We start from the raw sequence: 17,164 nt of genomic DNA, 5'->3' as shown, positions 1-17,164 counted from the left end.
GAACTGCTCCCAGATGGAGTGCAGAGGCCATTCTCAAATAGAAAGCAAATAAATTAAGCATCCTAAAGGTTTTCTATTGTTGAGCACTTTTATTTTTATCAAACACTTGCTGACTTTTATTTTTAAGACCGTTTCATGTTTTGTTTAATCTTAGCACTTCCATACCATTTCAAAAGAGTCTGCCAATACTCATGTTAGTTCTTTAAAAAGATTTTACACACTGGGGAACAAATATAAAATTAACAAAGCAGCATATCACAGCAACTTCAATCCCCTTTTCTTATCAGGAAAGTAAATAACCCAAATCTGCTACTCTTTTGTGAGGCATCATACTGTAAATAATTTAGCTTATGCAACAGTCAGCAGACACTTAAAAAATGGTAAAAAGGCTGCTTGTAAATTTTCTCTGTATACATTTAGTAAGTGAATTAAAATACCCATGTATTCATAGGTACTTTGCTTCAAGCAACTCATTTGGGAAAGAAAAATTAGCTATTTTTTAGCTTGAATAAGAGAGTAATAAAAATTTCTAAAGACACGGAACCCAATAAGCAAATTATGGAGAAAAGTAATGAAAATAAAACTAAACTGATGCAAACCCAAGCCAATTCATCAAATATTTTCTGCAAGAGAGGCTAACCCATGCCCATTAACTGTGAAGTAGAATGGGAAACTGGCAAATGCAAGGTGTGAATCCTGATACCCTCTTTTAAGATACAGCCCTAAATAATAGCAAATAGATAGAAAATTCTTTGCTTATCCAATAACTGCATGCCAAAAGCCATTTCACATTCTACTTCCCTTATTAGATGGACAAAATTTTTAGTAATAGGGCTCAAAGTTCACGAGGTCGGCAGATCTCTGAACTGTTGAATGACAAAATTTTTACCTTTTGACACTTTTGTAATGGGTAGCAAATAGTTGACTAAGGGAGATGAAAGCATATAGAACAGTTCTAAAATTTCAGGAATACCATGTGCACACCTGCATAAATTCAAGCATTCAAGGACAGTGCTTAAGGAAGGGGTAAGCACATACTTATTTCTTTCCATATGTATGCTCTGTTGACCTGACGTGGCGTACATATTACAGCTTGCATAGGATCTCAGAAACCAAACTTGTTGTAGATTTTAGGTCTGTTTAGCAACATTCCTGGAAACATGACGTTATCAGGTCCCACATCTACTTTCTAAGAAGATTTCCATGGTGCTCTTAGAAGTACTCATGACAGTAATCGTCCAGATAGCAAATGAAAAAATATAAACCAAGTGCCAATCAGATTAGTAACTTGTTACTGATGAGAAGAAACCTCAGCATTACTGTTCACCGCTATTTCTGCGCAAGGTGAAGGCTTACAACAGTAAATGCTAAAAGATCAACAAACAAGTTACTAATTTGGCAATGATCACCTCTTATCTCCATCTGGAAAAGAGGAAAACCGCTTGTTCAGCTTATCAGCTCCCCTGAAGAATGGCTCAACCACACTAAAAACAACCAAAGAACAGAAGCCAGCTTTGTTGTAACCTCTAAGAGTTCGCCACATGGGAAAGGCTCTTTGTGCAGTGAGCAGATAAGCAGGGGAAATAAGAGAACTTTCCTCTGCCTGCAACCAGGAAAACATGAGGTTTCTTTGACTTAATTGCTAACCATAACAAGAATCTAAGCAAGGTATGTGCATTTATTTATTATTTTTTGTTTTCTTTTCATACCATCCCTGAAACAAATATATTAAAAGCAGTCTTTTGATAAGGATTTTGAGTGGGTGAACTAATAAAGATGTTATACTGAGAGCTCACCAAAACAGCTATCACTTGGATTCTAAGTAAAATCCTACAAAGGTCAGCTGCAGATATAATGAGCATGAATATAAAACAACTTTTCCAAGTAATATCTAAACACTACCTAGATAGCATATGTATTCCTGTTTCATATTCAAAGGCTGTTTATGTTTCCCTTTGTGGCACAAAGAAACCACCTGCTGTAACTCAGTCCAGCCCAGTCCTGCTAAATAAAACTCAACAAGGACATTCCCACGGCTCCTTGTGCAGCTTGCAGCTTTGTTTTGTGGCTGGTCAAAATATCAAAGGAGGAATTTAGTCTTACTTTACAGTAAAAATCTCAATAGGGCTGAAACATGGAATCTGTGTGTCCACCCCATCCTTTCAGAACCTCACTCCTTGTAAGAAATCCACAGGCTGGATATTAGAGCAGCCAGGCTCCTAATCTAGATAAGGAGTAGCACTGTGATTTGGTTTCCACGATGTGATGCAGCAAATCAGACTTCAGCCTGGCTGTGGAAGGTAGAGAGCTATTTCAAACAATCAGATAATGAAAAACTACCCAGCCTTCTACGTTTCTTATCCTTCCTGTCAATAAGCCACTCCATCCCTCTCCTACTTCCAATGTACAGCACTGACGTGATTTTACTTGACTGGTGCTGCACTAAATTGCAATGCAGAATGTCACTGTTAGTAAACAGGTATTTTCTTTGAGAATCCTTTGTAGAAAACAATTGCATTTTTTCTTTTCTTCAATACTCCTTTATTTATTTATTTTTTACTTCATCAGACTCTTTGTTCTCTGTTTTCTACATCCTTGCCTCTGCTGTTTCTGCCTGCCTTTTCACCTCCTCTTCCTCTGCCTCCCTTTACTCAGGCAACTTCTCTGCCTTCATCACTGGTTATTTCCCTTCCCTCAATCCCGTGGTCCCCAATAGATAGTTCACATTATTAAAAGGCTGCTCAATTTCTCATGAATCCTTTATTTTAATGATTGAGCTTCAATCTCTCAGTTTCATATCCATTAGTAGGAAATATTTATTAAAGACACTGAAATGTGAGAGCAATACAAGGACATAGTTATAATAAGATGAATCCACTGTCAGGGGACCACCATTCCCACCCAAATTCCATTTTTTTTTCTGAAAGAAAAGATTTTTCCTTTCTATCTGCTTTCTGAGCCCCTTTACTCTGCTAAGAAAGCAGAGCAACATTAGGGAAAGACACTTGACCCCAGAATTGCAGCCAAGGGATGCCTAACTGTTAGACATAATGAGTCTGTGGGAACTTGTAGGAAGCTGCAGAGATGAGAAGGAAAGGCACTGAAGATCACTTAAGGGATGTGCTTTTAATCTGATTCTAGTCCTGAAGAAAAGACTGGACAGAAGGACTGCCACAGGCAAGAGTCCTAATCCAGATACGGAGCTTTCTCCAAGAAAGGGCTCTTTGCTTTATTTCACACTGCATCTATTTCAGCCCCAGCACTCACAGTACTTCCAGTCTTTCCTTTGCTTCTAAACTCATCAGACTGCCTGAATTACTACTGCTATCTCTCACGGCCCAAGAACCAAAATGCTTTTGGGACTGGCCCTAACCAATCTCTGAGGCTCGAGGCATGGAGGAACTTACCTCGGAGCCATTTCAGTGTTCCCACAACCAGCTGCTCATGAAGCAGCTCCTGAAATGCTGCCATTTACAGCCCAAAATATTAATGTAAACTAGCACCAATATTATTTTTCCATATTAAACAACAAGAAGAAGAGAGACAAAGGAAAGTGAAAACAGAAAGGGAAGATCTGGGGTCTTCCTGTCCCTTGGAACATAAACTCCCTCAAGACTGTGCAGAACATATGGCAGCTCTGCACCAAGCAGATATATTGAGGGAAGAGAAAAAAGGGCAAACACCTCTTGCACGGTCTATTTCTTTTTATCACCAGTGGCTGCGTATGACTGCACAACTCTGATCCTGGATCACACTGAACTTCCCTTTTTTCCCTTCCATCTGACCAGGAATGAAAAATGAAAGCTGTCCCAGGTGGTCTGAAACATATATATATATATATATATATATTTAATACCTGTGTGCTGTGCAATTTTTAATTTCTGTTATTTAAGTATGATAATTATGTAGACTGCCCTATCATCTCAGGAAAGTCATAATCAGCATTTTTATCTCCCTATATACATTATCATATAAGGCTCAAGGAACTTTAAATATTACGATTTACAATTTATAAATATCCCAGACTTTGTCAAAGCCACTTGGGTGCTTAATTTTCCCAACAGAGATGAAATCTCACTTGGGCCATATGACTGAAGATACAAAATGTGCTTTCCCCTTCAAAAATGTATAAACATCAGCTCCTTTCCCAGGTCTTACATTATGGCACACAAAGTTTATCTAAATCCATGTTTGCAGTGCAGAATATTAAGAGCATTACTTCATGGATGCTCAGATTTTTCTCAGAGAGATACTGTGCCAACCAGCCTTAATAAAAGGTGAGAGAAAGCGTTTATCTCTTGAAAAGAAGTAATAGCTTGAGCTCAGACCTGAGAAAAAATGGCAAGTCTTATTTTTGAGGCTGAGATTAAATTGCTTATAGGTCCCAACCTGTTGATGACACTTAACACAAACGAGGTTATCATGAGCAAGAGGAGAGAGAATTGCCTAAAGAAACACCCTCATTTACATGGCATGGGGCAGAGCCTGGAGCATGATGTCAACTGCTAGTCATTCCTACTATCAGTCTTAGTTACTACTGCAATTACTTCTCAGTGTCCTCTTGTCAGTGAAGAAGGAATTTCACCGGAATCAGTGTCCAAAAATGGATTTCCTTCTTTATGTTAGGAAATTCGTCGAAGGGAGAAAAATACTTTGCAGAAAAGATCACCAGTGTACTAGTACACCCTCCAGCTACTGGAGAAATTAAGTACTTCAGCAGAACTTTAAAAACAGTTATAAATTAACCTGGAAGAAAAAAAAAATAAAAACTTGCTATAAATTTCCTACAGACTTTCAGACTTGCATTGTACGCATTAGTGCCTTCTCATTTACTATGAGCTTCATTTACAAAATTATGGTTATTTTATTATAAAAAAACAGAATAGGAGGAAAGAGTCCAATACAAATAGCAAAAATATTACATATAATGGCATATTACATATTATGGCATCAAGGATGTATGGTCAGCCTATGTAACATGGAATATGATGAAAAAGGAGAAATGACACTCGTGGCACCTCAGAGATTGCTCAAGGGGAAAAAGACCTTAAAAACACAAACTATCCAATGGAATAGAATTAACTTTTTCTGTAATGAATTAATTCCTCTTTTCAGTACAAGATGCACAACAGGAATTGGATCCCGATCAATAACAGATTAATTTCCCTTCCCCTTTGCAGTACAAGATGCACAACATGACCTAGAGCCTGATCAACAGACTAGCAAACGCTGACAACCACCTGTCAGCCCACGAGAGAATCATTACACAAACAATAAAAAAAAGGGTATTACCAATCATAAAACTCTACTTTAAAACACAGTTTATTTGTTCCCTACTTATTCGACTGTCTATTAACAGGTTATGCAATGGAAAAGTGTTAAGATAACAACTGTTACCATTTCATGTTCTCGCTTCTTTTCTAGCAAGGATGGTATGAATTTTCAAGAAAAGGGAAATGGGTGATGTTGCTGTACACCACTGTGTACAATACAGGTCTCTGCTTAGATCTCTAGACAAAGAAAAATAACAGATTTTCCTGCCTTGATCACATTTGTTTAGTTTGATAAATAACATTAGAACTCCAGATGGAGTATTCTGAGACAAAAATACGTATGTATAAAATAATTAGCAATCTAATGACATAGAGTTGGTATTTGAGGAGTTATTATGACTTGTCAGTACCCGCAGCTATCTTAAGAATTCCCAGACATGTAGGTATTATTTCTTATCTTCAAACCCTTGAGAAACTGGACTCTAGACTGAAAATAGTAAATAAGCAACAACATATAAACTTAGTTTTGTGGGTCAAACTTACAGCAAAAGCAGCCTAGTTGTTTGAATCAATCTCAGCAAGTGGATTCTTATATATACAACCTTTGTCTTGATCCAGACATCAGGAATCGTAACATATGAATAAAACACCAGATATGGAAAAGGTTTACAAAACACAGTACTAGCAAAACAAGCGAATGATCTAGGTCACTTATATTTATTGACTCAACATACTCCTGTCAATGTGACTAAGCTTTGCCCACATCAGATCAAGAATGATTAATTTCCACTGCAAGTAAACAAATAAACAAACAAAAAGTGAATAAAAGAAAACAATAACAACAAAATACAGCAAGTAGATCACAGATTAAATACATGGTGTGTGAGGGGGGACATGGTGAAGAGCAGCAGTTGCCAAAGATTTCATCAGCAACTGTTGAGAAAGCCTTGCCTAAATTCATCTTGGCTGAGTCACCCATGCCATAATGCAGTCAAGTGTCTGAAACCCTCCACTCCTTGCTTTTTGATCCACCCCTTCTGGGCCCATGTGATGCACCATACGTGTTACAACAGGACTACTGATGCATTTAACTTTAAAAACTCAAGTTCCCCAAAGATGAAGATAATTAAGCTACAAGATGTATTTCATACAGTCAAGCTTGCAGTTCTGCAAGCAGTTCAAAATGTGCGTAACGTCAGGAACTTGCTGGTCGGTTTGAAGAGAAAGAAAACACATTCCTAAATTAAGCAGACACATCATCTTACAGAAACAGACTTCTAAAAGAGAAAACAGAAAAATACATTATGCAAAACTTTGGCAAGGAGATGTTTTATGCATACAAGCTTCCTGCTAGCTGTGTGGGGGGCAGAGGGCTAGAAAGCCTTGCTCCCTCGCTGACGTCCCACCCTGTGATCCCATCGCTGAGCACACCGAGCACTTTTAACTTCACTTTCTTGGATGGAAGGTTTCCTACAACCCTGTTCAATCTGTTAGAAACACTCCTAATTTCCAGCTTAAACATATTCACGACCAATGTACCCCATTTGTTCCTCTGCCAAAGCTGTCCTTTGGCTCAAATCTCTCTTTTTTCCCTCTGTGATTTTTACGTCCTAAAGTATTTATAGGCAACAATCATACTCCTTCACAGTCTTAGTTTTACTTAGCTAAACAAGCCAAACTCTTCTTGCCTGACAAGTCTTAAAGGATTCATTGAAATATATACAAACAAAAGAATAGGTGCAAGGGTAAAAAGAACAGCTAGCATCACACTATAAATGTTTCCAAATGTTTAAACAAATAACAGCCACGTTTGTAACAGCTTTTTTTCCCCCTTTGTAAAGACTTCACACAGACTGCAAGAGCTGTTAGCTTTAGCCCTAGGGAAAGATTAATGGAGAACTCAACTCTATCCACAAGATGACTTATACCCTTTTGTGTGTAGATACTCCAGCAAAGAAGAGCTTTCTATATTTTATTAGATAAAACAGGCTAAAATACAGGTTGAAAAGCTTCTAAAATCTTGTAGAAGGTTTTTAGGATTTATCCCTGGGCATAACGAGAGACGGGGGCCTGATGTGCAGCCAGCCAGCACTGCTGCCGACCACAGCTGCTGCTGAGGCAGCCCAGCCTGATGGTTGCACAGTGCCAGCCTCTCCAGGTTGTCTTGCACCAGCTCTGCTCCACAGACGGGGAAAGGGATGGCACATGTAGCTTTCTTCTTGATTTTGCCCTTTTTCTACAGGCCGTTAGTGCAGCAACTGCTATCGTTGGGAAGCCCTCTGCAAGAGACCCATTCCTCCCTCTTTTCTGCTACCTGAGGGCTACAAACCCATTTTATATTTTAGGTCTACTTTGGAAATAAATTTTCAGTGTTGTCCCATGTAGTTTTAAGGAAATTAAGGCACTGCTTAGTAACACAGCTTCCTGTGATGACTCAGCAGCTCGCTTCAAAAGCAGACCAAATTTCTGCTCCGACACTCTGAAATCCCCTTCTCACAACTCCTCGTGCACAAAAAGCAATTTGGAAGTTCAGTCTCTGTCACTGACCTGACCTTCCCCCATGCACAGTGAGGGTTTTTTTTCTGCCGAGAAACTTATCATCCAGTACATCATTAGAGCTTTCAACATTAAAAAATATAGAGCCTCAAGCTATTCTAGCTAAAGAACACTCAGGTGGCTTTTCAATTCACCAGATAGCTTTAATACCCGCTATATAAGTGGATAGTGTGTAATCTTATTCAACGGCAGTTAAAAGGGAAAAGAAAAAAAAAATGCATGGTCTAGCAGTGGAATCTATTAGCCTCAGAGTCATCTCCAAAGAGATGCAAGGAGCCACAGGTAGAGCAGAGCAGAGCAGAGGAGCCCACCGCAGCGAGCCGGCGAGCGCTGCCCCTGCAGGCAACACCCAGAACCCTTTCAGCATCATCATCGGGAACATGCTTATGTTTAAAAAGATTTTAAAATAACTCATCAGTGGAAATGATTTTAAGAGGTTGTATACTTTTACAACGCACTTTAGCGCATCATAAGAGAAGCATCGTTTTAAATGCAAAGAGGCATGTGCTTTGGGGGGGGGGGGGAGACAGGTTTGAGACAGCGATGCTTTGCTGCCCCTGTATTTCTGCAGCAGACAGCAAGAGTCACGTCCTACTGAGGACAGAAAGGAACTTCTGACATCTTACAGCCCTGCTGCTTCACATACCTCAATATTTACCACTTGCTTTCTTAAGGAATGTAAATTAAGTTAATAAACCACTCATTAGTAATTGGCTGTTAAATAAACTAGAACTGTCAGTTAATCAAACAGTCCAGAAATGCAAAATTCACTGCAAAGATAAAAGCTGAGAGAAGAAATGAGGAAGGAAAGCTGAACTGGGACATGGCTGTGTTACACGAACCAGAGAACTGCTGGCGTTTTAGATGCTGCAGTTCTCACCAGCAGCTTGTGGTTTACTGTCAAGCAGCAGGAAAGAAAGAGAAATGGGAGACAATAAAATGCTGCCACACTATATTTTCAAACACATCTTCACATGTGGCTTTTTCTCTTTAATATAATTTCTTGACTCCTTGGCTTAGCAAAAGACAAACCAAAGTCACACAAATGATGGTCCATTTGCTTCTTCTCATACTCACAACAAGTTTGAACACTTCTACTTAGAAATGAAATTGTGGATAAAAAAAAAAAATAATAAAAAAGAGAGACAAAAAAAAGACAAAATAAAAAATAAAAGGATAAAAATGACAGTTCTTACCTGTCCTTCACCACACTTTAAAAAGAAGGATAAAGAAAAGAATCCCCAGTGACTCTGGGGCAAAATTACTTAGGAAATGCCCCTCAGAATTTATTTTATGACAACAGTAAGTACATTTTTACTGGAAAGACGTAAGACTGGATGTGCTTGTAGAGCACTACAAGTATGTACAATCCATCATATGTGAATTTCTAAGATGTATTTATTTGTAGCACCCTTTTAAGTGAACCTGATGTTGTGAAGAAGTACAATGGAAGCAGACGCACATATATGCTGATAATCTGACAAGTGATCCTAATAAAGCTAAATTTAATACTAAATTTCAATTTAGTTTCAGAATTTGGGTTTTCCTAGTATCAACTTAGATTCAGGAGAATGCTACTAGATACCTGGAAAATTCATGAAAATAATAAGTATTACTGAATTTTAGAGATTTCCTTATACTTGGACGTCTACTGTATCTGGCTGCTTAATTAAAAATCTGGGCTCTTCCCAGATTATGAAAGAATTTAAATCTGTCCTCACTGAAAATAAGCAAAAGACAAATCTGAAAGTGTTCCATGGTTGATTTCTCCTTCACAATGAAAGGAAGGGCTTCTGCGTCAGAGACAGTTGGTGCCAGTAAATTTGTACAGGCCACCAAATTGGCTGTCATTATGTAAAAAGCGTATACAAGAGTACTTATATAGATCTGAGCAAGACAGCTTAAATCCATGCAAATACATTTTTGCAGTTACTGGATAAGCAAGGTGTTGATGAAAGCTTTCTCCAGCAAATCCCCTCTAAGAACAGGGATTAAAATTTACTACATTTGAACTTCAAAAAATAAAAATCGTCCAAATTTCAAAAACTGTCCTCAGATCCCATATGCTACGGACATGGAGCAATTTGTGAAGGCTTAAGAGAGCACTTCTACAGATATTTATAATGTTGAACTAAACAGGCACTTTTGTTCTTTGTTGCTGAAACTCCTATTCAAACCGAGATGCACTCTCTGAGCAGTATTTTAAGCTCAAGGTCAACTCTTGCCGCATTCTATTTATATATTTATATGTGAAACATGTTTTGGGATCCAGATTGCTACCTTGCTCCCAAAGGTCTGCTGTTTCAAAGTCTTCACATAAAGAGAGCAGATCTGAAAAACAAGAAGATACCCCACAGCCTTCTTCCAACAGCTAACTCAACCAAACATATGGAATGACTTGTCAAAATAATATTTTGAGAAATAGGTTATCAGGGGCCTCGGGTCCATTCCATATGGTCTGAAGTTCTCCACGCCCCCTGACCACATCATGCTACTTTGTCCTTTTCTTCTATAAAGGGATACAATCCTTAATAGAAGTAATGTTGTTCAGGTCACAGGGATTCAGAAGCAAATAAAATTTCATTTATATGTTTAGAATACTGTAAAATGTAAAAGCAGGGCAAAATCACTCAGAGCTCAGAATCCAAAGAAATAATATTGTACCAAAAGAAAGAATTTTCCTTCCTCTTTAAAGCACAGATGTTCTTCTAAATAAAGTGGAGGCTTTCCCTTTGCAGCCTTTGTGATTATCAATCTTTGGTTATTTTATAATATAAGGTTGCCTAAGACCTCAGCAGGGAGAAAAATACACATCGCTTTATTTCCTCTGTAGCAAGAACAAAACAACTGTGAAAGCAAAGAATGTTCCAAAAGAGCAAATAATAACCCAGCTGAAGAAAGTCTACAAACTTATTCATTCAAAAATAATTCCACAGATGGATAAGCATTTAATTTTCTGAAGTGAGAATAAAACAGCATCTCTCTTCTCAGGAAGATGGAATAAGTTTTTGTCTGCCTATTTATACACAGTACATAAATGCATGCCCAGAGAATGCTGCAAGTACTGTAAAAAGAAATCTAGGGGGAAGTTATTACTCAGGGCTCTTTGTTAGTATTTCTGCAGTACGGGTAGTGTCAGCATTGTTATAAATAAATTGTTAGTCGTACCTTGGCCAGTACAAATGCTGCTTGCATTAATGTACTTATGATTTCCTTTCTGCTGCTCCCAGATAAGAGGGGAGTTTAAGAGCATGATGTCTTTTCGATCTTGCATTGACTTCTTACCCTCTCAGAAAAGGGCTAGGTCATTGTTTTCAGCTGTATGGACAGTAAACAGCCTTTTCTACAGATGACAAGGACTCATTGCTTCAATAGTGAAAAACAGAAGCTTATTTCTGCAGGGTGTTCCTGTCTCCCAGCTCACCCAAAACTTTGCATTTCATGCTGTTGATTATTTCAAATTTCTATTATCATAATATGACACTAGGATGTCACAACAGAATTACAGTTAATAAGGAAATTAGGGAGAAGAAATGAGAGATAAAATGAGAAAATTATATACTTCCTTCCTTGTCTAAGATGTGAATTTAGTTCTTTTTGAGATACAATTGACATCTATCTTGTTTTATGTTGTAAAAAGAAATAAATTCACCCCTACATTTGCAAATGTGCAGCCAGTTTCAAAATTGTCCTTAGGTTACCAGTTTGAAATTAATTGGCAATGTGCGATTAGGCAGAACACAGCGACACTGTTTAGTCTTAAGCAACCCATTTATTTGATCTGCCCTGGAAACAACAGTAACAATATGATTTGACTATCTGGATGGTAACGGGCTGTGCTGTTAGTGCAGAACTGTCAAACACAAGAGCAAGTGAAACAATAAGAAAATATTTTGGGGTTCACTTTGCAACAAAACATTGTCTCTTCCTGTCTCTCAGACACATAAAATCTCCTAAAACTTCTTTGATATATATAGGGTGAAGAACGAATCACTCTGCTTAGACATGCACGAAACGCATTTAAATACAGATTAAAATTATATTAAAAAATATAAAATATATTATAACAGCAGAAGCAAAGATGGGAAGAGCTAGTTGTATGCTAGTACCTGGCAACCTGAATTTTCTGTAAGGGATGCCCATTAGCCTACATACCTGAGCAAGTTTTGCCTTGTGTTGCTCTGGGACTTCTGTCCAGTTTGGGAGTTTTGGTATTCTGTAAACTCAGTGCATCCACACCAATCTTCAATGAAATAAAATACTACATGAATAAATCCTACACGGTATAAAAAAGCAACTGATGGCCACTCTACACAGCTACTGAAAACAGTGAGTGCAACCTAATTGACCTATCTTCTCTCCCTTTATTTCTTTCAAAAGTAATTACAAAGAAGAGACTTAGGTGTGCGAGACCATTTAGCTATTCAGGAGACAAAGAATTTTAAAACATAGACCTAACTTAAGACAACAAAATGTATTGCATGTGGAACCACAAAATCTCTGAAAAAAACTCAAAATACAAGCAGCTTTTAGAAATAAACTAAATCTCCCCCTCCTGCTGCTTCCAAAGCCTTAACCAGAAACAAAACAAACAAACCCTACCCCCCCACCCCCCAAACCTGAAGGGATATATAAAAATAAAAGTACAACCGAAGAATTTTTGACATTTCTCTATCACTCTCAAAAATAGTAATAATCCTGAGCTATTGAAGTTGCTGAAAGAAAATAAAAATCAATGCATTTTCACTTAGTGCTTTTGAAAAGGATTACTTGGTATTTCAGCAAAATGCTTTAATGCAGCTTTGTAACAGAGCCCACCATAACTTACAAATAAAGCTCTTCACACTCCGACATTTCACTGCGTGTTGCTGCACGCCAGCGCTCGATACCCGGAGGGGTGCGTGGGCAAGGCCCAGCAGGCAGAGACACGAGGAACCCACAGCACCTCGGCTGCTGTGCTTGGGTCAAGCACAGGCACGGTGACACGCTGCTGGGAGAAAGCGGTTACTGGTACCAGTATCACATCCAGCCTCTGTAATCTACTGGTACCAGTACCATGTCTGGGCTACGTAACCTACAGTGTTCTGGGGCTCCACAAACAACTGCTCCATAACACAGGGATTTTAGACAAGGATTTTATACATGTTATAAAGCAACGTTATTTCAAACAACCTGGAAATTGCCTTGGGCTGGTGTTTTCCTTGCTTACCCCTTAGTCTCAATTCAGCAAGCAACAGTGCACAAATGGAAGATGGTGTGTTTTCTTTGTTTTTCTTTTCAGCTTTTAATGTAAATAGAACAATTTACAAGCCTTAACTTCAGCGTGCACCCAAATGTTTGGAAGTGTTAGCTTTCAAGCCAACTGCATTTCGGATTTTTTGTCTGGTCATAACTTCTAGGCTTATAACTATGATCAGACTTAAAACAACCAAATAGCTGACAGACATTAAGAAGCTCCTGTAAATCATTGTGAACTATGCAAAACAACTTTTGAAAGGGGTAAGTGGTTGATCTTTCCCTTAATACAGGCAGGGTGGATATAAAATTGTATATTTTACAATGAACCACAAGTATTGCCCCAAACAATTAATATTGATAACCAATGCAAAAGACATGAAAAAAAAAAAAAAAGGCTCTTGCAAACAAATCTATTTTTCTTAGCTCAAATGGGAGACCCAGAATCACCAAAAAATGCTTTAAAACAAATGGTTTAAAATGCCATTTTTTTCCCCATTGTTTCTGATTCCTCTCTATGCATACAAATACAGAAAATATAAAACCCAGCAAAGAGGGAAAGTGGAACATTTAAAAAAGCTGATTTAATTCTGCACTAAACCTTCATTCCTACCATTAAAAAGTACAATTTATTACCACTGGAAAGCATAAGAAGTAGAAAGTGCTCTTGAAAAATAATAACTACTTCTACCAGCACACCAGAGACCTCTACAGAAGATGTAGGAACCATTATCTCTATTTTACATGTGGTGAAAATGAGGCAAGGACAAACATTACTGAAACGAGGCTACAGCAGGTAGAAGCCTGACTTGTTCATTATAACCTTTCCAACATTTTAGGATATACTCAAATATATGATGGAGAACTTTTTTTTCTTTCTACTCTCCAACTGGAAGAAGATGCTATACAATATCCATGGGGATCTTGCAAGCTCTGAAGCCATCTTTGACATCTCATATTCCCTTTGCAGCTCTGTTCTTGGTTGAAAGATTTGTTAATGGGATATGGCAATCAAAATTAAATTCTATTGCAAATTTTCAGACAACAGTGACTGGGCAGTTATTCACAGCATCTCTGGTCAACAGCTGACAGGATGCAGAAAAAAAGACAGAGTATTCTCCCAGGTTTTATCATTGGCAATGCCAGTACAAGAATAAAACAGGCAATTTGCATTTCTCAGCATTATTGTTTCAAGCTGCCTGCAGACTCTGGCACATGTCATCACACCAATTTAAATGAGCTTCTGCTATTGGATCAAGCATTACAAATGAACGTCTAAACCCTTGCTCATAACGTATGTTAAGGCCACTCAAACAGCAGGTTACAGTCTAGAATTAAAAATCTGCTTTCCTGCTCCTCAATCTCTACACTAATTTTCTGCCATGTCTTTCTTGTGTACTTGTTTTGAAGGGATCAAATGTATATATTCAACATACTTCAAAATAAAAGGCCAAAATGAAGAAGTGTGAAACACTGCAGAAGATGAATGTGGCGGGCGTGCAGTTCTGCCGACAGCAAGGACTTGACTTCATGGCCTACACTGCCCTGAAACTGAGCTGGTAACGGTGCCTGGGGCAGGAGGACTGCTGTTCTCTTCTCAGGCATCTGAGCCGAGTCCTTCCAAGATGCAAACTATCAGCTTTTTCCCTTAGTTTTCCTACAAACAAAGCAGCAGTCAGCATCAAACACTCGAAGATGACTCCTGGCTGCTAGTTACTTCCACAGAGCAGCTGGAGGAGCCTCAACCCCTGACATGAACATTGGCCAGCGCTGCCAAAAGGCCAAATTGAGGCCTGGAGCACACCAGCAGGCTCGGCAGCTTCCTTCTGGCTGTTGCTGCCTGAGGTTGAGGTCAGCTCAGATACGGTACAGCTGCGTAACCTTGGATCAAAGTGCTGGAAAAACAGCTCAGCTGAGAGAGCAGCAGCAGGGCGAGCTGTGAGAAGTTACACCCAGGGCCTCCACCCCATGACTTGGGAGCTATATTTAAGCTCTGGACTTTGCCTGCATGACCCGGTCATCAAATCTGGTGATTTCACATTTATTTTTCCAGTCTATGTCATTCATTGTAATTCATGATAGACTACCAACCAAAATGGCAAAATGAGATGCTGAGGAAACTGCAGTTGCTTTGCTTATCTTTTGAGTGCTTCACTGTCAGCAGCTGGATGAGTACACTGGATATAGCAGATTACATGGATAGGGCCACTGGTATATCTGTGGTGAACTGCGTATACTAGTAGCACTACATGATTCAAAGATAATTTATATGAGGGAAGTCTCCTGGGTAGCAATTCAGATTTTTCATTTGCACATTGAAATGGCTTCTGAGGACATAACTTAGGATGAGTTGGTTTCTCCCTAATCACTCGCTTACCACAACCAAAAGTTGGAACTGGGACAAGAGTACTTAGAGAGCTTAAACGACAGATGTCATCCCATTTCTGAGAGGATGTTAAGGGATATTTGAGAAGGGATATGACTATCTCTTTAGAAAGAATGAAAAATAAATTGAATTTTCTCCCAGTAACCTTTATGAAACACAGTTTCCCATTTGTCTGTGGTGACAGATTCCTGTATTTCCCAGAGGAAAGTAATTTTCCTTGAGGAAGGGGAAGCAAAAGAGAAGGTGAATCAAAATGTTTTGATTCTTTTAGTTTTTTCAAGGACCATTTTCTAAGGAAACAATTTGATGAATTCATCTGTATGACCCCTTTCCCAGGGGTCTTGTAACTACAGATGTATCCACAGGCTGGGATTAAGTCCCACAGGCCACTTGAAAGAAAAGGGACACAGTAAATATGGTACTAGTTAATACATTAGTCTTTGGCATATCTCTGAAGACATGATTCAGCAATCCATCAACAAACTACTCCTTCCAAGGCAGGAACATTAATATGAGTTTGATCTGGATGGTCTCCAGACATCTCCAGCCATTCTTCTGACCACTGAGTATTTCTCTGACCACTGACAGAGCTCACGCTGAGCTGCCTCACTGAACATACATGTATACAGCCACATATATTTGGTCAGTTTTAGACATTTTACTTTTTCATCAACCTGATCAAAGACTATGAGAAACAGGGAGTAAGCAACACCCTGAATGTGGGGTATGCATAGAATAAGCTGTGCATTTTCATAAGAACTCCTCCCCTCCATGAGTGCCCCTGATTTAAGGGGAAGAGACTGATTATTAACCTGCAAACTTTTATAATGAAGGCTAGAATTCTCAGCCCTTCTTATAGCATTACAGAAAAGGCATCCAAAGATGAAAGGGCACATTCAACAAAGCACAAATATATGTTAGCGTTATTTGATGATCAGCTTCAGGTTAAACCTGCCTTGAGACTGGAGATTAATAGTGATAGCTTCTTTTAATGACTGTAGAAATGCCACAGTGCCTGCCAATAACAACTTGAGCAATGAACAGGTTGCTATAGAATGTATTGTTTATGCACCACTGACTGCAATCTCTATACAGAAAATTTAATAGACCCTTTTTTCCCTCTCAGCAAGCTTATGTGGTTGGGGATTTAGAACTGCATTATTCCTTATGACCTGACTTATTTATCATGTCAATCATAGTAATGATGTGTCAAAATTATCACAATTCTGAAGCTTTCCCTTTATCATCATTTTGAGAGTGTTCTTCCTCAGCATTATAAGCACATATGACAGAAGAGACATCAGAGGCACAGATTTCATGCATGGCTCTAACAAAATCACAGGGTTAAATAGCTACTTCTAGAGCCAAAGCACCATGGAATAACTTCTTTCATTTTTCTAATTCAGTTCCTTGTAATAGCAGCTAGACACAGCTGCAACTGTAATTAAGGAGAAAAGATGGGGAATAAAACCACAGAGTCAATTGCCAAAGGTCAAATTTGGTTACTGGAATTTGCAGGTCCTGACCTACCTAACAGCATGCAGTTGGCCTTCTGATACCACCAGTCAGGTTTAAAATTACAACTTCTGTGATTAGTAAGACTGAAGAATTAGACAGGCACGTTGCTTAATGGTGAGATTGTCCTTCCCCATCTAAACAAACAGCTTTGCCAGGGGGTCAAGGTAGGGAAAAGAAAACAATGTAGATGGCGGAG

General features: G+C 38.7%; 1 protein-coding gene across 1 annotated transcript in view; it reads right to left on the bottom strand.

Moving 5' to 3' along the window:
• The window catches only part of SDK1 (sidekick cell adhesion molecule 1), a gene marked incomplete at its 5' end in the record, with an annotated part of 391,349 nt that overhangs the window by 151,923 nt on the left and 222,262 nt on the right, over nt 1-17,164 (bottom strand). The gene's annotated exons all lie outside the window — the stretch shown is intronic.

The sequence above is a fragment of the Netta rufina genome (assembly GCF_964035555.1).
Source record: "Netta rufina genome assembly, chromosome: 15".
Lineage (NCBI taxonomy): Eukaryota > Metazoa > Chordata > Aves > Anseriformes > Anatidae > Netta > Netta rufina.
The sequence above is the reverse complement of the archived record's forward strand: the minus strand, read 5'-3'. Positions and strand labels throughout refer to the sequence as shown.